This window comes from Mobula birostris, chromosome X, assembly GCF_030028105.1.
Source record: "Mobula birostris isolate sMobBir1 chromosome X, sMobBir1.hap1, whole genome shotgun sequence".
NCBI lineage: Eukaryota > Metazoa > Chordata > Chondrichthyes > Myliobatiformes > Myliobatidae > Mobula > Mobula birostris.
Window position 1 is genome coordinate 7,440,678 of NC_092402.1, and position 26,716 is coordinate 7,467,393.

The following is a 26,716-nucleotide window of genomic DNA, read 5'->3' on the forward strand; positions in this document are numbered from 1 at the left end:
GAGTGGTTGGTGCGTGGAATGCACTGCCTGAGTCAGTGGTGGAGGCAGATACACTAGTGAAGTTTACGAGACTACTAGACAGGTATATGGAGGAATTTAAGGTGGGGGTTTATATGGGAGACAGGGTTTGAGGGTTGGCACAACATCGTGGGCTGAAGGGCCTGTCCTGTGCTGTACTATTCTATGTTCTATGTACAGCAGTATTTAGAGTGGATTTTCTTTTTTGCTTGTATATTTAAAGTTAATAGTTGTATATTTGTTGCTGCTTAGGTGCGATTCCCTGCCTTTGTTAGCAAATATTCAGTGCTTTTTGGTTTTGTTTGTGTTTAATAAAAAATAATTTAAAAAGACGGAGAGTGAGCTGTTGCCCATGTAGCAGGCTCCCCCTCTCCACACAGCTGATGGACCCAAAGGAACGGCGGAGACCGATTCAGTTTGGCACCAGGAGTCGCTAGTCAGCAAAGGATTGTCCTAGGGGCTCCGGCTCCGGATTTTTCCCCTCGGGGGTTTACTCCCGAAACCTTCTCCGTGCCACAGGGCTGCGGAGGTTTGAGCTCAAAGAGTTTTCCTTCTCCTGGGTGAGCTGACAAGCCCCATCTGCCCAGATTGACTGTTTTTGAGGCACCGGTAATCCGCCACTTCTCCCATCGGTAATTAAAACAGGAAAGAAACATGAAATTATAATTAATTGCAAAAAAAATGCCTTGTTAACCAGAAGTGAGGAGTAAAATGGCCAGAGTGGTTCAAGCCGATAAGGAAGGTGACAGTAACTGAAATAACCACACGTTACAGCAGTGGTGTGCAGAAAAGCATCTCTGAACAGATAACACATCCAAATAATCAGCAGAAGACCAGGGACATACACTCAGTGGCCATTTTATGAGGAGATACATCTTGAAGTGGGCACTGGGTGGTCTTGGCTGCAAGGGGATGTGAGTCCAAGACTAAACACATTTTATCGCAGTTATATGGGGTCCAGGTGAGAGCAGGCCTGGAGTTCTGTGTGTGAATCTAGTCTCACTACCTGAGAAAGTTATACAGGGTCCAGGTGAGAGAAGTAAACACAAAATACTCTGCAGATGCTGGGGTCAAAGCAACACTCACAACACGCTGGAGGAACTCAGCAGGTCGTGCAGCATCCGTGGAAACGATCCCTGCGGATTTGCTTTCCGCAGGGATCGGTTCCTCCCCACGGATCTCCCACCTGGCACTTATCCCTGTAAGCACAAGTGCTACACCTGTCCCTACACCTCCTCTCTTGCCACCATTCAGGGCCCCAACCAGTCCTTCCAGGTGAGGCAACACTTCACTTGTGAGTCTGTTGGGGTCATCTATTGCATCCGGTGCTCCCGGTGCAGCCTCCTCTACATCGGTGAAACCCGACACAGATTGGGGGACCGCTTCGTCGAGCACCTCCGCTCCGTCCGCCACAACAGACAGGATCTCCCAGTAGCTACCCACTTCAACTCTGCTTCCCACTCCCATTCAGATATGTCCACACATGGCCTCCTCTACTGCCATGATGAGGCTAAACTCAGGTTGGAGGAGCAACACCTCATATACCGTCTGGGTAGTCTCCAGCCCCTTGGTATGAACGTAGAATTCTCCAACTTCTGGTAATTCCCTCCACCTCCCTTCCCCTATCCCTATGTCACTCTGCCCCCTCCCCCAGCTGCCTACCACCTCCCTCATGGTTCTGCCTCTTTCTACTACCCATTGTGTTTTCCCCTATTCCTCCTTCACCTTTCCTGCCTATCCCCTCCCTGATCCCCTCCCCCACCCTCACCCCTTTGTCTTTCCCCTTACTGGATTTTCACCTGGAACCTACCAGCCTTCTCCTTCCCACCCCCCCCCCCCCACCTTCTTTATAGGGCCTCTGCCCCTTCCCTCTTCAGTCCTGACGAAGGGTTCCGGCCCGAAACATTGACTGATCGTTTCCACGGATGCTGCCCGACCTGCTGAGTTCCTCCAGCGTGTTGTGAGTGTTCCAGGTGAGAGCAAGTTTGGAGTATTGTGTATCAATCTAGTCCCACTACCTGAGAAAGTGCAGTAACAGGGATGAGAATATGTATTTATTTACACAGAGGACGCTGAATCTTTGGAATTCAAAGAGCTCTGTGGGACTGGGTCAATGAGAACATCAAAGGATGGGATTGATAGATTTTCACTTTCTACCAAAACAAAATATAACATTACAGAACTTGTGGACCATGATGTTGTGCCAACCTTTTAACCTATTCCAAGCCCTTCCCTCCTCCATTTCTCTATCATCCATGTGCCTATCTAAGAGCTTCTTGACTGTCCCTAATGTACCTGCTCCTACCACCACCCCTGGCAGTGTGGTCCACTCATCTCACACTCTGTGCGTGAAGAACCTATCTCTGACATCCCCTCCTTCACTTTCCTCCAAACACTTTAAAATGATGTCCCCTGATATTTGCCATTTCCACCCTGGGGAAAAAAGTCTCTCGATTTGTGCTTCTTATCACCACGTGCACCTCGATCCAAACTCCTCTCAGACGTTGAGATCGGAATCGCATCCACCACTAGTGCCGGCAGCACGTTCCACACACTCTCACCAACCCTCTGAGCGAAGAAGCTACCCCCGACCCCTCATGTCCGACTCAAATGTTTCACCTTTCACCCTTAACCCGCGACTTCTCGTTGTCGTCTCACCCAACCTATGGGCTACGGTAGGAAACTTTGTCACATGGTGTGAGCAGAATTATCCACAGCTTAATGTGAAAAAGACTAAGGAGCTGGTGGTAGACCTGAGGAGAGCTAAGGTACCGGTGACCCCTGTTTCCATCCAGGGGGTCAGTGTGGACATGGTGGAGGATTAAAAATACCTGGGGATACGAATTGACAATAAACTGGACTGGTCAAAGAACAATGAGGCTGTCTACAAGAAGGGTCAGAGCCGTCTCTATTTCCTGAGGAGACTGAGGTCCTTTAACATCTGCCAGACGATGCTGAGGATGTTCTACGAGTCTGTGGTGGCCAGTGCTATCATGTTTGCTGTTGTGTGCTGGGGCAGCAGGCTGAGGGTGGCAGACACCAACAGAATGAACAAACTCATTTGTAACGCCAGTGACGTTGTGGGGATGGAACTGGACTCTCTGACCGTGGTGTCTGAAAAGAGGATGCTGTCCAAGTTGCATGCCATCTTGGTCAATGTCTCCCATCCACTACATAATGTACTGGTTGGGCACAGGAGTACATTCAGCCAGAGACTCATTCCACTGAGATGCAGCACAGAGCGTCATAGGAAGTCATTCCTGCCTGTGGCCATCAAACTTTACAACTCCTCCCTTGGAGGGTCAGACACCCTGAGCCAATAGGCTGGTCCTGGACTTATTTCCTGGCAAAATTTACATATTACTATTTAATTATTTATGGTTTTATTACTATTTAATTATTTATGGTGCAACTGTAACGAAAACCAATTTCCCCCGGGATCAATAAAGTATGACCATGACTATGACTATGACTAAGAAAAGAGAACAAAAATAGTGAGGTAAAGTCTTCTTGAGGTTGGTGGGGTGGAGATACGTCTCTACCAAAGGAGGTGTGAGGCGCTCCTTCCCTCCACTAGCCTGCAGGTCACCCTTGGGCAAGGTGTAGCACCTGCCTAGCCCCCCGATCAGGGTCAGGTGAAACCATGGGATCAGGTGGTGGACGGTCGTACGAGCAGCCGGAGCAGATCACAAGTCCTGGTGATACGACCGCTGACGCCAGGCAGACAATCTCTGAAAAGTATTGGTAATGGCCGTGGAGTCAGCCGTCTTGAAGAGACTGCCCCAGAAGAAGACAGCTAATGAAGTCCAACACAACATACTCCGTCTTAACCACCGTGTCAACCTGTGCAGCTACTCTGGGAGATCAGTGGACGCGGGCTCTCAAAAAATGCCTCTGTTCCTCCACACGGCCAGGTTACGCCGAGGGTGTGTTTTTGTTGAGGAGAGCAGAGGCGAAACCTCTTGGAAGCAGCTTCTTGAAACCCCCCCCCCCCGCAGTTTGTCAGTGGCTGCTTATTGTCCAGAGAGACCCGTCTGCTGTTGCTGGCCACATTTCAAAGTGATTCACATGGGATTGTTAGCAAGGATTAGTAATGTGTGTGTGTGTGTCTGTGTGTGTGTGTGTGTGTGTGTGTGTGTGTGTCTGTGTGTTTTTGTGTGTGTGTGTGTGTGTGTGTGTGTGTGTGTCTGTGTGTGTGTGTGTGTCTGTGTGTCTGTGTGTTTTTGTGGATTCAGCTGGGCAAAGCTGCGTGAGGGAACACAATGAAGATTGTAAGAATACTGCTCCCCCAGCCTCTCCCACCAAAAAAAACAAATTAATCATCCATCTATCTCATTGTTAAAGCATCAGACATTACAGCACAGTACAGACCCTTCAGCTCACAATGTTTTACTGACCTTTTCACCGATCCCAAGATCAATTTAACCCTTCCCTCCTGCATAACCCTCCATTTTTCTATCATCCCGGTACCTTAGAGTTTGTTCAATGTCCCTAATGTATCTGCCTCTACCACTACCCTCACCAAAACGTTTCACACACCCACCACCCTCCGTGTAAAAAAACTTACCTCTGACATACTCACTATACTTTCCTCCAATCTCCTTAAATTACGCCCCCAGGTATTAGCCATTTCCGCCCTGGGAAAAAGTCTCTGGCTGTCCACTCGATCTGTGCCTCTTATCATCTGGTACACTATCAAGTCACCTCTCACCCTCCTTCGCTCCAAAGAGGAAAGCCCGAGCTCGCTCAACCTTTCCTCATAAGACCTGCTCTCTAATCCAGGCAGCATCTTGGTGAATCTCATTAAAATTATGAGATAATGATAATAACAATTTTCAAATTATTCCCCCCCGCCCCCGCCGGTGTTAACCACCATGCTAAACATGTTTGTGAGATCTTGAAGTGTGACAGACAGCCGGGTTCCACACGGCGGGGCAAGTGAACTCACTGGGTGAGGCATCGAGTCAGGGTAAACAACAAGATATTCTGAAAGCAAAGGACTGCAGACGCTGAAGTTCCGAGATAAACCCGAGCTGGGTGCTGTGGTAGTGTTGTGGTTAGCTACGACAGTGTAGATGTTCTGGAGTTGGGTGTTGAATCCTGGCACAGTCTGTAAGGAGTGTCTATGTCCTCCCCATTGGACGCGTCCATCGGTTTCCTCTGGGTGCCCTGGTTTCCTCCCACTTTACACAGATGTACCGGTTAGTAGGAAAATTGACCATTGTAAATTGTCCTGTGATTAGCCGAGGTTTAAATAGCTGGGTCTCTGGGCGGGGTGGCTCGTTGTTCTGGCTATTTCGCTAAATAAAACAAAAATAAAATTTATCTAGGGAGGTTGAGCAAACTCTGGCTTTCCTCAAAATTGCTACGTAAGTTGATGGAATGTCTTTGGTACGTTGGGGTATTGAGTTCACGTGTTGCGTGGTAAAGTTGCAACTCTATAAAACCCTGGTTGGATGACACTTTGAATATTGTGTTTAGTTCTGGTCACTTCATTATGGGAAGGACGTGGAAGCCTTAGAGAGGGTGCAGAGGAGATTCACCAGGATGCTGCCTGGATTAGAGAGGGTGCAGAGGAGATTCTTCAGGATGCTGTCTGGATCAGAGAGGGTGCAGAGAAGATTTACCAGGATGCTGCCTGGATTAGAGAGGGTGCAGAGGAGATTCACCAGGATGTTGCCTGGATTAGAGAGGGTGCAGAAGAGATTCACCAGGATGCTGCCTGGATTAGAGAGGGTGCAGAGGAGATTTACCGGGATGCTGCCTGGACTAGAGAGGGTACAGAGGAGATTCACCAGGATGCTGCCTGGATTAGAGAGTGTGCAGAGGAGATTCACCAGGATGCTGTCTGGATTGGAGAGGGTGCAGACGAGATTCACCAGGATGCTGCCTGGATTAGAGAGGGTGCAGAGGAGATTCACCAGGATGCTGTCTGGATTGGAGAGGGTGCAGACGAGATTCTCCAGGATGCTGCCTGGATTAGAGAGGGTGCAGAGGAGATTTACCGGGATGCTGCCTGGACTAGAGAGGGTACAGAGGAGATTCACCAGGATGCTGCCTGGATTAGAGAGGGTGCAGAGGAGATTCACCAGGATGCTGTCTGGATTGGAGAGGGTGCAGACGAGATTCTCCAGGATGCTGCCTGGATCGGAGAGGGTGCAGAGGAGATTCACCAGGATGCTGCCTGGATTAGAGAGGGTGCAGAGGAGATTCACCAGGATGCTGCCTGGATTAGAGACGGTGCAGAGGAGATTCACCAGGATGCTGCCTGGATTAGAGAGGGTGCAGAGGGGATTCACCAGGATGCTGCCTTTATTAGAGAGGGTGCAGAGGAGATTTACCAGGATGCTGTCTGGATTAGAGAGGGTGCAGAAGAGATTTACCAGGATTAGAGAGGGTGCAGAGGAGATTTACCAGGATGTTGCCTGGATTAGAGAGGGTGCAGAGAAGATTTACCAGGATGCTGTCTGGATTAGAGAGGGTGCAGAGGAGATTTACCAGGATTAGAGAGGGTGCAGAGGAGATTCACCAGGATGTTGCCTGGATTAGAGAGGGTGCAGAGGAGATTCACCAGGTTGCTTCCTGGATTAGAGAGGGTGCAGAGGAGATTTACCAGGATGCTGTCTGGATTAGAGAGGGTGCAGAGGAGATTCAACAGGATGCTGTCTGAATTAGAGAGGGTGCAGAGGAGAATCACCAGGATGCTGCCTGGATTAGAGAGGGTGCAGAGAAGATTCATCAGGATGCTGCCTGGATTAGAAGGGTGCAGAGGAGATTCACCAGGATGCTGTCTGGATTAGAGAGGGTGCAGAGGAGATTCACCAGGATACTGTCTGGATTAGAGGGTGCAGAGGAGATTTACCAGGATTAGAGAAGGTGCAGAGGAGATTCACCAGGATGCTGCCTGGATTAGAGAGGGTGCAGAGGAGATTCACCAGGATGCTGTCTGGATTAGAGAGGGTGCAGAGGAGATTCATCAAGATGCTGCCTGGATTAGAGAGGGTGCAGAGGGGATTCATCAGGATGCTGCCTGGATTAGAGAGGGTGCAGAGGAGATTCATCAGGATGCTGCCTGGATTAAAAGGGTGCAGAGGAGTTTCACCAGGATGCTGCCTGGACTAGAGAGGGTGCAGAGGAGATTTACCAGGATGCTGTCTGGATTAGAGAGGGTGCAGAGGAGGTTCACCAGGATGCTGCCTGGATTAGAGAGGGTGCAGAGGAGATTCATCAGGATGCTGCCTGGATTAGAAGGGTGCGGAGGAGATTTACCAGGATGCTGTCTGGATTAGAGAGGGTGCAGAGGAGATTCACCAAGATGCTGCCTGGATTAGAGAGGGTGCAGAGGGGATTCACCAGGATGTTGTCTGGATTAGAGAGGGTGCAAAGAAGATTCATCAGGTTGCTGCCTGGATTAGAGAGGGTGTAGAGGAGATTTACCAGGATGCTGCCTGGATTAGAGACGGTGCAGAGGAGATTTACCAGGATGCTGTCTGGATTAGAGAGGGTGCAGAGGGGATTCACCAAAATGCTGCCTTTATTAGAGAGGGTGCAGAGGAGTTTCACCAGGATGCTGCCTGGATTAGAGAGGGTGCAGAGGAGATTTACCAGGATGCTGTCTGGATTAGAGAGGGTGCCGAGGAGATTTACCAGGATTAGGGAGGGTGCAGAGGAGATTCACCAGGATGCTGCCTGGATTAGAGAGGGTGCAGAGGATATTCAGCAGGATGCTGCCTGGATTAGAGAGGGTGCAGAGGAGATTTACCAGGATGCTGTCTGGATTAGAGAGGGTGCAGAGGAGATTCATCAGGATGCTGTCTGGATTAGAGAGAGTACAGAGGAGATTCACCAGGATGCTGTCTGGATTATAGAGGGTGCAGAGGAGATTTAGCAGGATTAGAGAGGGTGCAGAGAAGATTCACCAGGATGCTGCCTGGATTAGAGAGGGTGCAGAGGAGATTCACCAGGATGCTGCCTGGATTAGAGAGTGTGCAGAGGAGATTCACCAGGATGCTGCCTGGATTAGAGAGGGTGCAGAGGAGATTCACCAGGATGCTGTCTGGATTGGAGAGGGTGCAGACGAGATTCTCCAGGATGCTGCCTGGATCGGAGAGGGTGCAGAGGAGATTCACCAGGATGCTGCCTGGATTAGAGAGGGTGCAGAGGAGATTCACCAGGATGCTGCCTGGATTAGAGACGGTGCAGAGGAGATTCACCAGGATGCTGCCTGGATTAGAGAGGGTGCAGAGGGGATTCACCAGGATGCTGCCTTTATTAGAGAGGGTGCAGAGGAGATTTACCAGGATGCTGTCTGGATTAGAGAGGGTGCAGAAGAGATTTACCAGGATTAGAGAGGGTGCAGAGGAGATTTACCAGGATGTTGCCTGGATTAGAGAGGGTGCAGAGAAGATTTACCAGGATGCTGTCTGGATTAGAGAGGGTGCAGAGGAGATTTACCAGGATTAGAGAGGGTGCAGAGGAGATTCACCAGGATGTTGCCTGGATTAGAGAGGGTGCAGAGGAGATTCACCAGGTTGCTTCCTGGATTAGAGAGGGTGCAGAGGAGATTTACCAGGATGCTGTCTGGATTAGAGAGGGTGCAGAGGAGATTCAACAGGATGCTGTCTGAATTAGAGAGGGTGCAGAGGAGAATCACCAGGATGCTGCCTGGATTAGAGAGGGTGCAGAGAAGATTCATCAGGATGCTGCCTGGATTAGAAGGGTGCAGAGGAGATTCACCAGGATGCTGTCTGGATTAGAGAGGGTGCAGAGGAGATTCACCAGGATACTGTCTGGATTAGAGGGTGCAGAGGAGATTTACCAGGATTAGAGAAGGTGCAGAGGAGATTCACCAGGATGCTGCCTGGATTAGAGAGGGTGCAGAGGAGATTCACCAGGATGCTGTCTGGATTAGAGAGGGTGCAGAGGAGATTCATCAAGATGCTGCCTGGATTAGAGAGGGTGCAGAGGGGATTCATCAGGATGCTGCCTGGATTAGAGAGGGTGCAGAGGAGATTCATCAGGATGCTGCCTGGATTAAAAGGGTGCAGAGGAGTTTCACCAGGATGCTGCCTGGACTAGAGAGGGTGCAGAGGAGATTTACCAGGATGCTGTCTGGATTAGAGAGGGTGCAGAGGAGGTTCACCAGGATGCTGCCTGGATTAGAGAGGGTGCAGAGGAGATTCATCAGGATGCTGCCTGGATTAGAAGGGTGCGGAGGAGATTTACCAGGATGCTGTCTGGATTAGAGAGGGTGCAGAGGAGATTCACCAAGATGCTGCCTGGATTAGAGAGGGTGCAGAGGGGATTCACCAGGATGTTGTCTGGATTAGAGAGGGTGCAGAGGGGATTCACCAAAATGCTGCCTTTATTAGAGAGGGTGCAGAGGAGTTTCACCAGGATGCTGCCTGGATTAGAGAGGGTGCAGAGGAGATTTACCAGGATGCTGTCTGGATTAGAGAGGGTGCCGAGGAGATTTACCAGGATTAGGGAGGGTGCAGAGGAGATTCACCAGGATGCTGCCTGGATTAGAGAGGGTGCAGAGGATATTCAGCAGGATGCTGCCTGGATTAGAGAGGGTGCAGAGGAGATTTACCAGGATGCTGTCTGGATTAGAGAGGGTGCAGAGGAGATTCATCAGGATGCTGTCTGGATTAGAGAGAGTACAGAGGAGATTCACCAGGATGCTGTCTGGATTATAGAGGGTGCAGAGGAGATTTAGCAGGATTAGAGAGGGTGCAGAGAAGATTCACCAGGATGCTGCCTGGATTAGAGAGGGTGCAGAGGAGATTCACCAGGATGCTGCCTGGATTAGAGAGGGTGCAGAGGAGTTTCACCAGGATGCTGCCTGGACTAGAGAGGGTGCAGAGGAGATTTACCAGGATGCTGTCTGGATTAGAGAGGGTGCAGAGGAGGTTCACCAGGATGCTGCCTGGATTAGAGAGCGTGCAGAGGAGATTCATCAGGATGCTGCCTGGATTAGAAGGGTGCGGAGGAGATTTACCAGGATGCTGTCTGGATTAGAGAGGGTGCAGAGGAGATTCACCAAGATGCTGCCTGGATTAGAGAGGGTGCAGAGGGGATTCACCAGGATGTTGTCTGGATTAGAGAGGGTGCAAAGAAGATTCATCAGGTTGCTGCCTGGATTAGAGAGGGTGTAGAGGAGATTTACCAGGATGCTGCCTGGATTAGAGACGGTGCAGAGGAGATTTACCAGGATGCTGTCTGGATTAGAGAGGGTGCAGAGGGGATTCACCAAAATGCTGCCTTTATTAGAGAGGGTGCAGAGGAGTTTCACCAGGATGCTGCCTGGATTAGAGAGGGTGCAGAGGAGATTTACCAGGATGCTGTCTGGATTAGAGAGGGTGCCGAGGAGATTTACCAGGATTAGGGAGGGTGCAGAGGAGATTCACCAGGATGCTGCCTGGATTAGAGAGGGTGCAGAGGATATTCAGCAGGATGCTGCCTGGATTAGAGAGGGTGCAGAGGAGATTTACCAGGATGCTGTCTGGATTAGAGAGGGTGCAGAGGAGATTCATCAGGATGCTGTCTGGATTAGAGAGAGTACAGAGGAGATTCACCAGGATGCTGTCTGGATTATAGAGGGTGCAGAGGAGATTTAGCAGGATTAGAGAGGGTGCAGAGAAGATTCACCAGGATGCTGCCTGGATTAGAGAGGGTGCAGAGGAGATTCACCAGGATGCTGCCTGGATTAGAGAGGGTGCAGAGGAGATTCACCAGGATGTTGTCTGGATTAGAGAGGGTGCAAAGAAGATTCATCAGGTTGCTGCCTGGATTAGAGAGGGTGTAGAGGAGATTTACCAGGATGCTGCCTGGATTAGAGAGGGTGCAGAGGGGATTCACCAGGATGCTGCCTTTATTAAAGAGGGTGCAGAGGAGATTCACCAGGATGCTGTCTGGATTAGAGAGGGTGCAGAGGAGAATCACCAGGATGATGCCTGGATTAGAGACGGTGCAGAGGAGATTTACCAGGATGCTGTCTGGATTAGAGAGGGTGCAGAGGGGATTCACCAAAATGCTGCCTTTATTAGAGAGGGTGCAAAGGAGTTTCACCAGGATGCTGCCTGGATTAGAGAGGGTGCAGAGGAGATTTACCAGGATGCTGTCTGGATTAGAGAGGGTGCAGAGGAGATTTACCAGGACGCTGTCTGGATTAGAGAGGGTGCAGAGGAGATTAAACAGGATGCTGACTGGATTAGTGAGGGTGCAGAGGGGATTCACCAGTATGCTAGCCTTTATTAGAGAGAGTGCAGAGGAGATTCACCAGGATGCTGTCTGGATTATAGAGGGTGCAGAGGAGATTTACCAGGATCAGAGAGGGTGCAGAGGAGATTCACCAGGATGCTGCCTGGATTAGAGAGGGTGCAGAGAAGATTTACCAGGATTAGAGAGGGTACAGAGGAGATTCACCAGGATGCTGCCTGGATTAGAGAGGGTGCAGAGGAGATTTACCAGGATGCTGTCTGGATTAGAGAGGGTGCAGAGGGGATTCACCAGTATGCTGCCTTTATTAGAGAGGGTGCAGAGGGGATTCACCAGGACGCTGCCTGGATTAGAGAGGGTGCAGAGGGGATTCACCAGTATGCTGCCTGTATTAGAGAGGGTGCCGAGGAGATTCACCAGGATGCTGTCTGGATTATAGAGGGTGCAGAGGAGATTTACCAGGATTAGAGAGGGTGCAGAGGAGATTCACCAGGATGCTGCCTGGATTGGAGAGGGTGCAGAGGAGATTTACCAGGATGCTGTCTGGATTAGAGAGGGTGCAGAGGAGATTCACCAGGATGCTGCCTGGATTAGAGAGGGTGCAGAGGAGATTTACCAGGATGCTGTCTGGATTAGAGAGGGTGCAGAGGGGATTCACCAGTATGCTGCCTTTATTAGAGAGGGTGCAGAGGGGATTCACCAGGACGCTGCCTGGATTAGAGAGGGTGCAGAGGGGATTCACCAGTATGCTGCCTGTATTAGAGAGGGTGCCGAGGAGATTCACCAGGATGCTGTCTGGATTATAGAGGGTGCAGAGGAGATTTACCAGGATTAGAGAGGGTGCCGAGGAGATTCACCAGGATGCTGTCTGGATTGGAGAGGGTGCAGAGGAGATTTACCAGGATGCTGTCTGGATTAGAGAGGGTGCAGAGGAGATTCACCAGGATGTTGCCTGGATTAGAGAGGGTGCAGAGGGGATTCATCAGGATGCTGCCTGGATTAGAGAGGGTGCAGAGGAGATTCACCAGGACGCTGCCTGGGTTAGGGAGCTCTTTGGAGCGAAGGCGGCTGAGAAGTGACTTGACAGTACTGTGTGCGATGATAAGAGGTGTTGATAGAGCAAACAGCCAGAGACTCTTTCCCTGGGTGGAAATGTCCAATACAAGGAGTGGGGGGGGGTGTGCGTATATTTTTAAGGAGATTGGAGGGAAGTGTGGGGGGTTTGTTAGAGCTAGTATGTTTACACAGAGAGTGATGGGTGTGTGGAACTCGCTGCTAGGGGTGGTGGTAGAGGAATTAAGGGGCATTTAAAAGTCTGGATGGTAGAAAAATGGATGGCTTTGCGGGAAGGAAGGGTTAGATGGCAGGTTGAAGTGAGTCGGCAGAACTTTGTGGGCTGAAGGGCCTGTAGTTACAAAGCCCCCACTACTACCACCACCATGAAACACATCTCCTGGCGCCAGCAGAAGAAAGCAGGGTCCACCATCAAGGACCCCCACCATCCAGACTGCCTTCTCGCGGCTGTCATCAGGCGGGAGGTCTGCACCACCAGGTTCGGGAACCATTGCGACCCTTCAACCATCAGGCTCCTGAACCAGGGCAGATAACTTCACTCGCCTTAACACTGCACCAATTCCACAAACCACAGACTCCTTGTCAGGGGTCCCACAACTTACGTTCCAAATATTATTGTATTTGCACAGTTTGTCATATTTATTTTACACATTGGTTTTTTGTCCTGCCTGTTTTTTGTTGGTGAGTGGTTTTTCACTGATTTTATTGTGTTTCTTTGTATCTATAAGTCCATAAGACATAGGAGCAGAATTAGGCCATCTGGCCCATCGAGTCTGCTCCGCCATTCAATCATGGCTCATACTTCTTTTTATCTCCTCAACCCCAGTCCCCGGCCTTCTCCCCGTGTCCAATCAAGAACCTATCAATCTCTGCCTTAAATACACCCAACGACCCGGCCTCCACTGCTGCCTGTGGCAACAAATTCCACAAATTCACCACCCTCTGACTAAAGAAATTTCTCTGCATCTCTGGTTTGAAAGGGCGCCCCTCTATCCTGAGGCTATGCCCTCTTATCCTAGACTCCCCCACCATGGGAAACATCCTTTCCACATCTACTCTCTCTAGGCCTTTCAACGTTCGAAAGGTTTCAATGAGATTCCCCCTCATCCTTCTGAATTCCAGCGAGTACAGACCCAGAGCCATCAAACATTCCTCGTATGATAACCCTTTCATTCCCGAAATCATCCTTGTGAACCTCCTCTGGACCCTCTCCAATGCTAGCACATTTATTTTTTGATGAGGAACCATAAACTGTTCACAATACACTTATATTAAGGGTCTCGGCCTGAAATGTGGACAGTACCTCTTCCTACAAATGCTGCCTGGCCTGCTACGTTCACCAGCAACTTTGATGTGTGTTGCGTGACACTTATATTAGACTGTGTTCTAAAAAAGTTTGGTAATGAGATTGACATTGGGGTCGGCATGGTTTCTATGCCATTGCACAAGGTAACTTGACAGTCAGGGTTGGTTTCGGGACCTGTTAGGATAGAGCTATGCTCCAGTTTACCAGTGGGAGATGCTACTCTGCTGTTAGGGAATGAGCTGGCAGACGGTAAATGTTCCTGCAGTGCAGTTGACAACTAAGCCAACCACTGATGATCCACAGATAGATTCTAACATTTATCCTTCCTGCGCAGTAACTCGAAGTATGGCTAAGAACAAGTTGGGTCTTTATTCTTTGGAACGTAGAAGGTTGAGGGGGGACTTGATAGAGGTATTTAAAATTATGAGGGGGAAGATAGAGTTGACGTGGATAGGCTTTTTCCATTGAGAGTGGAGGAGATTCAAACAAGAGGACATGAGTTGAGAGTTAAAGGGCAAAAGTTTAGGGGGAACTACTTTACTCAGAGAGTGGTAGCTGTGTGGAACGAGCTTCCAGCAGAAGTGGTTGAGGCAGGTTCGATGTTGTCATTTAAAGTTAAATTGGACAGCTATATGGACAGGAAAGGAATGGAGGGTTAAGGGCTGAGTGCAGGTCGGTGAGACTAGGTGAGAGTAAGGGTTCGGCACGGACTAGAAGGGCTGAGATGGCCTGTTTCCGTGCTGTAATTGTTATATGGTTATGTGGTTAATACTCAAGGTGAGGCCTCACCAGTGCCTTATAAATCCTCAGTATCACATCCCTGCTCTTGTAACGTCTGTGAATGCCGGCAAGAAAATGAATCTCAGGGTGGTTTACGGTGGTAGAACATAGAACATAGAATACTACAGCACAGTACAGGCCCTTCGGCCCACAATGTTGTGCCGAACCTCAAACCCTGCCTCCCATATAAGCCCCCACCTTAAATTGCTCCTTATACCTGTCTAGTAGTCTCTTAAACTTCACTAGTGTATCTGCCTCCACCACTGACTCAGGCAGTGCAGTCCACACACCAACCACTCTCTGAGTAAAACACCTTCCTCTAATATCCCCCTTGAACTTCCCACCCCTTACCTTAAAGCCATGTCCTCTTGTATTGAGCAGTGGTGCCCTGGGGAAGAGGCGCTGGCTGTCCACTCTATCTATTCCTCTTATTATCTTGTACACCTCTATCATGTCTCCTCTCACCCTCTTTCTCTCCAAAGAGTAAAGCCCTAGCTCTCCCTTAATCTCTGATCATAATGCATACTCTCTAAACCAGGCAGCATCCTGGTAAGTCTCCTCTGTACCCTTTCCAATGCTTCCATATCCTTCCTATGGTGAGGTGACCAGAACTGGACACAGAACTCCAAGTGTGACCTAACCAGAGTTTTATAGAGCTGCATCATTACATCGCAACTCTTAAACTCTATCCCTCGACTTATGAAAGCTAACACCCCATAAGCTTTCTTAACTACCCTATCCACCTGTGAGGCAACTTTCAGGGATCTGTGGACATGTACCCCCAGATCCCTCTGCTCCTCCACACTACCAAGTATCCTGCCATTTACTTTGTACTCTGCCTTGGAGTTTGTCCTTCCAAAGTGTACCACCTCACACTTCTCCGGGTTGAACTCCATCTGCCACTTCTCAGCCCACTTCTGCATCCTATCAATGTCTCTCTGCAATCTTTGACAATCCTCTGCACTATCTACAACACCACTAACCTTTGTGTCGTCTGCAAACTTGCCAACCCACCCTTCTACCCCCACATCCAGGTCGTTAATAAAAATCATGAAAAGTAGAGGTCCCAGAACAGATCCTTGTGGGACACCACTAGTCACAATCCTCCAATCTGAACGTACTCACTCCACCACCACCCTCTGCCTTCTGCAGGCAAGCCAATTCTGAATCCACCTGGCCAAACTTCCCCGGATCCCATGCCCTCTGATTTTCTGAACATGCCTACTGTGTGGAACCTTGTCAAATGCAAGGAAATTCAGGGAGAGGGAAAGCTCAGATTGTGAACCTCCGCTGCCTTGCGGCCATACCCACCCATGGGAAAGGCTTCGGGAGTAAACCCCTAATTCCTAAGGCAGTTTGATGTTGTTTACAACTTCACTCTGGCAGCCTCTGCGACGACCCTGGTGGCAAAGCCGCTTACCCTTCCCTAGGACTACATCAGAGACGTGGAGAGGGCGAGCCCGCTGCGTGGGCAACAATCAGTTCTCCAAATCTTCCCGCCCAGGCTTGCGCCCCGGAGAGGGCACAGCCCACCAGAGGCGCACAAAACCCGTGATCCCCCTGGGGTCGACGGCTGCCTACCATATAGTGGGTTTGAATCTTGAACTGCACCGTGCTGGACAGCTGTGTGTCCTGTCTCCAGATTATTCTGGCCGAACAGTCTCTCCTCCTCTGCTGGACAATGTCGTGTAACAAAGCAATGTCGTTTCATTACCTCCCGGGGGTCTGATCCGGCAGTTTAAAGGTCCAAAACTAATTCTGAACCACCAAGACAATTCACGAGCGTCATTACTGTCCGATGAATTCACTCCACGGAGATGTACTTTTGGTTTGTATGGAGGGATGATGTTTATTTTTATCTGAAGCACACTTCATCTCAGAGAGAGCGCTCTTGCTATTGTTGCGTTGGTCTGAATGCGTTCAACTGGCAAGCCCCCAGGTAAAGCCCTTTGATCATTCAGTGAGTGACCTTGTCGACTGAACAAAACAGATCTGCGTGCCATCAACTCCCCCACCCCCGGACCCAGGGGCTTTGTGATACAGTCCGTCAACAGCCCCACCCTGCGGACACGGGACGCACGGCCACTCCCCAAAGTCCTTCGGACCAAGAACAAAATGGGTAAAAGTGAAGCTTAAAATTCACTGTTGAGAAAAGCCAGCGTCGGCTCCGTCATGGGCACTAGCCTGCACACACCGGCGAGGTGATGCCTCAGAAGACGGCCCGCATCGTGAAGAACTGCCCCACTGCCCCCTCCCCCCAACCCTTCTCATTGCTACCATCAGAGAACAGGGGGGCCGGAGCCTGAAGACACTGCCATACCTCAAACCGGCCACCAGAGGGAGGCAGGGCCCAGCTCTTCCTGCTCACCTGCCGATGAGGCGCAACATTATCACCTGTACCTTGTTTGTAGCCATAGAACATTACAGCACAGAAACGGGCCTTTTGGCCCGTCTTGGCTGTGCCGAACCATTTTTCCTGCCTCGTCCTACTGACCTGCAGCTAGACCATATACCCCCCCTCCATACACCTCTCATCCATGTATCTGTCCGAGTTTTTCTTAAATGTTAAAAGCGAGCCCGCATTTACCACTTCATCTGGCAGCTCATTCCACACTCCCACCACTCTCTGTGTGAAGAGGTTCCCTTTGAACTTTTCCCCCTTCACCCTTAATCCATGTCCTCTGTTTTTTTTCTCTCCCCTAGCCTCAGTGGAAAAAGCCTGCTTGCATTCACTTTATACCCATCATAATGTTATATACCTCTATCAAATCTCCCCTTATTCTTCTACGCTCCAGGGAATAAAGTCCTAACCTATTCAGCCTTTCTCTGTAACTCAGTTTCTCAAGTCCCAGCAACTTCCTTGTAAACCTTCTCTGCACTCTTTCAAAAAATGCTGGTGAACGCAGCAGGCCAGGCAGCATCCATAGGAAGAGGTACAGTAGACGTTTCGGGCCGGGACCCTTCGTCAGGACTCCAGGTGATGGGTCTCCGATTGTCCAGGTTTTTAAGTTCTTCGGCATCCTTGGTTTTTGGGATAGGCAATGTTCTTCTCCTCTTGAGACATTCCGGGATGGTGCCGGACTTCAGTCAAAGTGAGAATAGCCGTGGTAGGATTTGTTCATTTTCTGCTATGATACTCTCCAGGTCCTCCTTCTTAATTCCGTCTGAACCTGCTGCCGTATTGTTCTTTATCTCCGCTAGAGCCTCCTTGATCTCATCCTTCTCAATTTCCTTCATCATTTCCATGAAGTCAAATGGATTATGGTAGTCCTGACAAAGGGACTCGGCCCAAAATGTCCTCTATACCTCTTCTTATAGATGCTGCCTGGCCTGCTGCATTCCACCAGCAACTTTTTGTGTGTGTTGCTTGAATTTCCAGCATCTGCAGATTTCCTCGTGTCTGCACTCTTTCAACCTTATTAATATCCTTTCTGTAATTTGGTGACCAAAACTGCACACAATACTCCAAATTTGGCCTCACCAGTGCCTTATACAACCTCATCATAACATTCCAACTCTTATACTCAGTAATTTGATTTATAAAGGCCAATGTACCAAAAGCTCTCTTTATGACCCTATCTACCTGTGACACACTTTTAGGGAATTTTGTATCTGTATTCCCAGATCCCTCTGTTCTACTGCACTCCTCAGTGCCTTACCATTTACAACGTAGAACATAGAATAGTACAGCACAGTACAGGCCCTTCGGCCCACAATGTTGTGCCGACCCTCAAACCCTGCCTCCCATATAAACCTCCACCTTAGATTCCTCCATATACCTGTCTAGTAGTCTCTTAAACTTCACCAGTGTATCTGCCTCCGCCACTGACTCAGGCAGTGTATTCCACACACCAACCACTCTCTGAGTAAAAAACCTTCCTCTAATATCCCCCTTGAACTTCCCACCCCTTACCTTAAAGCCATGTCCTGTTGTATTGAGCAGTGATGCCCTGGGGAAGAGGTGCTGGCTATCCACTCTATCTATTCCTCTTATTATCTTGTACACCTCTATCATGTCTCCTCTCATCCTCCTTCTCTCCAACGAGTAAAGCCCTAGCTCCCTTAATCTCTGATCATAATGCATACTTTCTAAACCAGGCAGCATCCTGGTAAATCTCCTCTGTACCCTTTCCAATGCTTCCACATCCTTCTTATAGTGAGGTGACCAGAACTGGACACAGTACTCCAAGTGTGGCCTAACCAGAGTTTTATAGAGCTGCATCATTACATCGCAACTCTTAAACTCTATCCCTCAACTTATGAAAGCTAACACCCCATAAGCTTTCTTAACTACCCTATCCACCTGTGAGGCAACTTTCAGGGATCTGTGGACATGTACCCCGAGATCCCTCTGCTCCTCCACACTACCAAGTATCCTGCCATTTACTTTGTACTCTGCCTTGGAGTTTGTCCTTCCAAAGTGTACCACCTCACACTTCTCCGGGTTGAACTCCATCTGCCACTTCTCAGCCCACTTCTGCATCCTATCAATGTTTCTCTGCAATCTTTGACAATCCTCTACACTATCTACAACACCACCAACCTTTGTGTCATCTGCAAACTTGCCAACCCACCCTTCTACCCCCACATCCAGGTCATTAATAAAAATTACGAAAAGTAGAGGTCCCAGAACAGATCCTTGTGGGACACCACTAGTCACAATCCTCCAATCTGAATGTACTCCCTTCACCACCACCCTCTGCCTTCTGCAGGCAAGCCAATTCTGAATCCACCTGGCCAAACTTCCCTGGATCCCATGTCTTCTAACTTTCTGAATAAGCCTGCCATGTGAAACCTTGTCAAATGCCTTACTAAAATCCATATAGATCACATCCACTGCACTACCCTCATCTATATGCCTGGTCACCTCCTCAAAGAACCCTATCAGACTTGTTAGACATGATCTGCCCTTCACAAAGCCATGCTGACTGTCCCTGATCAGACCATGATTCTCTAAATGCCTATAGATCCTATCTCTAAGAATCTTTTCCAACAGCTTTCCCGCCACAGATGTAAGGCTCACTGGTCTATAATTACCCGGACTATCCCTACTACCTTTTTTGAACAAGGGAACAACATTCGCCTTCCTCCAATCCTCCGGTACCATTCCCGTGGACAACGAGGACATAAAGATCCTAGCCAGAGGCTCAGCAATCTCTTCTCTCGCCTCGTGGAGCAACCTGGGGAATATTCCGTCAGGCCCTGGGGACTTACCTGTCCTAATGTATTTTAACAATTCCAACACCTCCTCTCCCTTAATATCAACATGCTCCAGAAAATCAACCTCACTCATATTGTCCTCACCATCATCAAGTTCCCTCTCATTGGTTAATACCGAAGAGAAGTATTCACTGAGGACATCACTCACTTCCACAGCCTCCAGGCACATCTGTCCAACTTTATCTCTAATCGGTCCTACCTTCACTCCTGTTATCCTTTTGTTCTTCACATAACTGAAGAATGCCTTGGGGTTTTCCTTTACCCTACTCGCCAAGGCCTTCTCATACCCCCTTCTTGCTCTTCTCAACCCCTTCTTAAGCTCCTTTCTTGCTTCCCTATATTCCTCAATAGACCCATCTGATCCTTGCTTCCTAAACCTCATGTATGCTGCCTTCTTCCACCTGACTAGATTTTCCACCTCACTTGTCACCCATGGTTCCTTCACCCTACCATTCTTTATCTTCCTCACTGGGACAAATTTATCCCTAACATCCCGCAAGAGATCTCTAAACATCAACCACATGTCCATAGTACATTTCCCTGCAAAATCATCATACAATTTCACAAGTTCTAGCCTTATAGCCTCATAATTTGCCCTTCCCCAATTAAAAATTTTCCTGTCCTCTTTGATTCTATCCTTTTCCATGATAATTATAAAGGCCAGGGAGAGGTGGTCACTGTCCCCCAGATGCTCACCCACTGAGAGATCTGTGACCTGACCCGGTTCATTACCTAGTACTAGATCTAGTATAGCATTCCCCCTGGTCGGCCTGTCCACATACTGTGACAGGAATCCAAGTCCTGGACACACTTAACAAACTCTGCCCCATCTAAACCCTTGGAACTAATCAGGTGCCAATCAATATTAGGGAAGTTAAAGTCACCCATGATAACAACCCTGTTATTTTTGCACCTTTCCAATATCTGCCTCCCAATCTGCTCCTCTGTATCTCTGCTGCTACCAAGGGGCTTATAGAATACCCCCAATAGAGTAACTGCTCCCTTCCTGTATGTTTACCTTGTATGTTCTACCTTGGTTTGTCTTTCCAAAGTGCAATACCTCACACTTAAACTCCATCTGCCATTTTTCAGCCCTACACAAGTTCCCTTCGTCTTTAAATTTCTTTGCTCAGGCGATATCATTTGTAAGTGAAGCCTTGCCTCTGTTTGTAAGAATCTCTGGTTTCTGAAACCCGAGTTAATTTTTTTTTTAATGGACTTTGACTTTGCCTGTACCTAGCCTGCTAAGGGATCAGTAAAACCTTGATGGATTCGCACCCCACCCCCTTAAAGTTTGTGTAACTTTTCTCCACATTTTGGTTCAGCACAATTAAGTACACTAAAAACAGAATACCGCAGTGTTACATTTATTCTATCCTGACTTATGGAAGTGAATGCTGGACCATTTCCCCAGCAATGGAAAAGAGACTAGAAGCAGCTGAATTATGGTTCTACAGGAGAGTGTTAAAAATATCATGGACCACACACACATCAAATGAAGAAGTTCCCAGAAGAGCCCAAGCAGTTCGATCACCCATACCAACAATAAGAGAAAGACAACTCAGATTCCTCGGACACATCATGCGGGAAGATGAACTGGAAAAACTCATACTCTCTGGAAAGATTGAGGGGAGCAAACCTAGAGGAAGACCTCAGCTTATGTACATCAAAAGCCTAGCCAGGTGGCTACACATCGAGGAAATGGAAGTCATCCAAAGAACGAGGGATAGATCTATATGGAAAACCATGGTCTCCAACATCCACATCGGATATGGTACCTAGACAGACAGACAGACTATTAAGTAAGAGGGGCATTGAAGCTGCAGAGAAGTTACCTAGTGAACTGTGACAGAATGTTTTAGAAACTGATCTCCCATCCCTGCCATCAGATTCCTGAAAGGACGGTGATTTCCCCCTCTTTTTAAACTACTAATTATTTTTTTAAATATTCCTTATCGTAACATCTGATGGTAGGGCTCATGTTGAAATTAGGAGGAGGCTTGGGATGGCTACATGCACTGTCAAGCACCTGGGCAGGATATTAAAGAATATTTTCTGTGGATTAACGCGACCTTGCAGGAAACAAAAGGCGTCACAGCAGTACTAGAATGTTACCTGGGTTTCATCTCCTAAGTTACAGAGAAAGGTTGAACAAGTTAGGTCTTTATTCTTTGGAGCGTAGAAGGTAGAGGGGGGACTTGATAGAGGTATTTAAAATTATGAGCGGGATAGATAGAGTTGACGTGGATAGGCTTTTTCCATTGAGAGTGGGGGAGATTGAAACAAGGGGACATGAGTTGAGAGTTAAAGGACAAAAGTTTAGGGGTAAAATGAGGGGGAACTTTTTTACTCAGAGAGTGGTAGCTGTGTGGAATGAGCTTCCAGCAGAAGTGGTTGAGGCAGGTTCGATGTTGTCGTTTAAAGTTAAATTGGATAGATATATGGACAGGAAAGGAATGGAGGGTTATGGGCTGAGTGCAGGTCGGTGGGACTAGGTGAGAGTAAGAGTTTGGCATGGAATAGAAGGGCTGAGATGGCCTGTTTCTGTGCTGTAATTGTTATATGGTTATACGATAAAGACAAGAAAATCTGCAGATGCTGGAAATCTGAGCAATGCACACAAAACGCTGGAGGAACTCAGCAGGCCAGGCAGCGTCTGTGGAGAAGAGTCAACAGTCGACGTTTTGGGGCCGAGACCCTTCGTCAGGACTGGAGAAAATAAAGATAAGAAGTCAGAGCAGGAAGTTGGGGGTGGGGGGTTGGTCGGGGAGGAAGGAGTACAAAGTGGTAGGGTGACGGGTGAAGCAGGGAGAGGGGGGAGAGTGAACTGAAAGAGCTGGGGATCCGACAGGCGAAAGAGATCGGAAAGGAGAATGATGCAGGTCAAATCAAGATGGTGGGGTCCAGGCCCCAGAGCATATTGAAGGAACAGAACTTAGACACTGGGCCAGATTGCAAAGGTCGGGGTGTCAGGGCCTGAGACGAGGGAGAGGCCGGTGTAGCTCGCTGTGAGCTAAGGCTTCGTGGACTCCAGTTCGGAATGCTGTTTGCTTGGGTGATTGGTTTTGTTTGTCTCTCTGCACGTTGGGTGTTTGACAGTCTTTTTTATGGGGTGGGGGGAAGGGTTGGGGGTGTCTTTGTTTTGCAGCAGCCTGTAAGGAGACAAATCTCAAGGTTAGATGATGTATACATGCTTGGACAATAAGAGTGCTTTGGACTTTTAACAGCAGCTTTTAACTTTACAATACGTTAAAATTACTTTAAGTTGCAGTCACTGTCGTTACGTGCCACATCATGAGTTGGGCGACCATCCCTCTTTAATCTGAGAAGCTCCACTGAGCTCTTCAACACTTTCGCCTGTCCATCCCTTGACGCGACTCATGAACGTCAGGGGCTGCCAGCCACAGCTTTCTCTTCTGTCAATTTGCAAGATGTCCGAGCTACCTCTTTCCTCAGCATGTGTCCCTGAAATTCCACCTGTCGTTTCCTGATTGATCATAGAAAATCTACAGCACAGTGCAGGCCCTTCGGCCCACAAAGCTGTGCCCAGCCTATCCTTACTTTAGAAATTACCTGGGGTTACCCATAGTCCTCTATTTTTCTAAGCTCCATGTACCTGTCCAGGAGTCTCTTAAAAGACCCTATAGTATCCACCTCCACCACCGTCACCGGCAGCCCATTCCTCGCACTCACCACTCTCTGCATAAAAAAAACTTACCCCTGACATCTCCTCTGTACCTACTGCCAAGCACCTTAAACCTGTGTCCTCTCATGCTAGCCATTTCAGCCCTGGGGAAAAGCCTCTGACTATCCACACAATCAATGCCTCTCATCATCTTATACACCTCTATCAGGTCACCTCTCATCCTCTGCCACTCCAAGGAGAAAAGGCCGAGTTCACTCAACCTATTCTCATAAGGCATGCTTCCCAACCCAGGCAACATCCTTGTAAACCTCCTCGGCACCCTTTCTATGGTTTCCATATCCTTCCCATAGTGAGACGACCAGAACTGAGCACAGTACTCCAAGCGGGTTCTGACCAGGGTCCTATACATCATATCACCTCTCTTTTAATTCCACTTCCCCGTTTGTTCCTCCTGCGGTAATTTCCATCATTCTTCTCAAAAAGAAAGACCTTCTCTCTTCTTGCTTTGATATTCGCTTCCATATGCGGGTGTGAAACGAACGCAGCACCGTCACACCCTGAGTCTTATGTCCATAGAAATCACATTCATTTCTAAATGGAGTCCATGAGTAAACGGAGCGAAGCAAACCAGATTGATTTTGCAGCAGAGAGTTCTAACGATTATGTGCACATGATAGGCTAATCAATACTTTTCTTTACTGTGTTTGTTATAATTTAAAATAGTTTGTCGGTGCAACTTCAATCTAAATTTATACTGGTGCGAGTTAAATGATTGTTTCCTGGCGTGATTTTTGGGTGTCATTTACATTTAGCAAACGGCTTTGGCTACCAGTCTTCTGTTCCCTGACGATGGATTGTGGATTCAGTTTGGGAGAACGCATTCCTAAGAGCTGTGGATCCCAGTTTCAGACGCTGCTGGCTCCTGTGGGAGGGATGCCAATCAGAAGGTGTGAAGTTTGTGTGTAGTTTCAAAAGAAAGCATTGTCTATACTTTGTAAATATGGAATTGTCCTTTGTGTTTAGCACTTAAATATCAAGCCCCACTTTGGGCCAGCAGAAAGCGTCTCCGTATGATACCTGTTGAACCTTGTCTTGTCGAATATAGAAGCTGCTTTTTATCTGCCAGTAACTCTCTCTCTGGCGATTTCATTCATGCAACAACACTGGGAAACAGTAAATTTGCATGGATATGTCAGTCATAGTCATAGTCATACTTTATTGACCCTGGGGGAAATTGGTTTTCGTTACAGTTGCACCATAAATAATATATAGTAATAAAACCATAAATAGTTAAATAGTAATATGTAAATTATGCCAGGAAATAAGTCCTATTGGCTCAGGGTGTCTGACCCTCCAAGGGAGGAATTGTAAAGTTTGATGGCCACAGGCAGGAATGACTTCCTATGACGCTCTGTGTTGCATCTCGGAGGAATGAGTCTCTGGCTGAATGTACTCCTGTGCCCACCCGGTACATTATGTAGTGGATGGGAGACATTGTTCAAGATGGCATGCAACTTAGACAGCATCCTCTTTTCAGACACCACCGTCAGAGAGTCCAGTTCCATCCCCACAGCATCACTGGCCTTACGAATGAGTTTGTTGATTCTGTTGGTGTCTGCTACCCTCAGCCTGCTGCCCCAGCACACAACAGCAAACATGATAGCACGGGCCACCACAGACTCGTAGAACATCCTCAGCATCGTCCGGCAGATGTTAAAGGACCTCAGTCTCCTCAGGAAATAGAGACGGCTCTGACCCTACTTGTAGACAGCCTCAGTGTTCTTTGACCAGTCCAGTTTATTGTCAATTCGTATCCCCAGGTGTTTGTAATCCTTCACCATGTCCACAGTGACCCCCTGGATGGAAACAGGGGTCACCGGTACCTTAGCTTTCCTCAGGTCCACCACCAGCTCCTTAGTCTTTTTCACATTAAGCTGCAGATAAGCAGTGCTCATTCAAGGTACAGTCCCACTTTCACTTAAGGGAACATTCCAGCCTTTTTGTTCACCCAAACCACGTGGACCCTAGACGTGTTTATTTACTGGAAATGGCCCCTCCATCCTTGCTTCCCCGTGCATTGTCGAGTTACGTTACTGTTGATTTCCATTCAGAGTTCTACTTAACTCGTTATCAGCCTTCGGCGAGAGGGTTCCATGTGGAACTAGAGAAGTGGTGGGGGAGAGAAAGGGCATCGTTTATCCGCCCCGCAGGCAAAACATGGTCTGTAATCAGATTTCACCGGCGGGTTGGAAAGAAAAATCTTTCATCTTCCTGTGGGCTGGACAATTGACTGTAGTGAGGTGTGGGAGGGAGCGGGACGAATCCCCTTGAAAGATTTAGAAATGGGCGAGGGAACAGAAGTGTATGTGTGTGTGTGTGTGTGTGTGTGTGTGTGTGTATAGAAACTTAGGCACGAGAATTGAAAGAGAAATGTGAATGGAGTTCAGAGATCAAGGCTGTAAGTGCTTAGAGATGGGAGGTCTCACCGCCCCGTGAGGTTGTTCCACACACAGAACAGAACACACACACACACACACACACACACACGCACACACATACATGTAGGGTGCATGTTACCCAAAGGTTACGGGTTCAGAGAACAGGAACAGGCCATTCGGCCCCCCGTGTCATGTTGACCTGGCTAAAAAAAGCAAATCAAAAGCACTGATCCCACCTTCCAACACCACGTCCACACCCCTCCATCTTCCTCACATCCGTGTGCCTACTGCAACATGTCTTAAAAGCCTCTAACATATTTCTCTCACCTAAAAAATCTACCCCTCACATCCCCTTTGAGCTTGCCCCCCCCTCACCTTCCTATAGTGGAGGAGTCTGGGACCAGAGGACACAGATAGACCTTCTCACCTCTCACCTCTAGTTTACACATACCTCACATTTCAGCGGGGATTACACAGAGGTTACAGCGTGGATTACCATAAACCGTAAACTCACCCGATATAGAAGCAGAATTAGGCCATTTGGCCTATCGAGTCTGCTCCATGATCCCATCATGGCTGATTTACTATCCCTCTCAAACCAATTCTCCTGCCTTCTCCCTGTAAACCTTTTGGTGCCCTGGCTAATCAAGATCCCATCAACCTCCGCTTTAAATGTACCCAATCTCTTGGCCTCCACAGCCGTCTGTGGCAATGAATTCCACAGATTCACCACTCTCTGGTTAAAGAAATTCCTCCTCATCTCTGTTCTAAATGGGCATCCCTCCATTCTGAAACTGCACCCTCTGGTCTTAGACTACCCCACTATAGGAAACATCCTCTCCACATCCACTCTATCTGTGTCCTCTGGTCCTAGACTCCCCCACTTTAGGAAACATCCTCTCCACATCCACTCTATCTGTGTCTTCTGGCCCTAGACTCCCCCACTATAGGAAACATCCTCTCCACATCCACTCTATCTGTGTCCTCTGGTCCTAGACTCCCCCACTTTAGGAA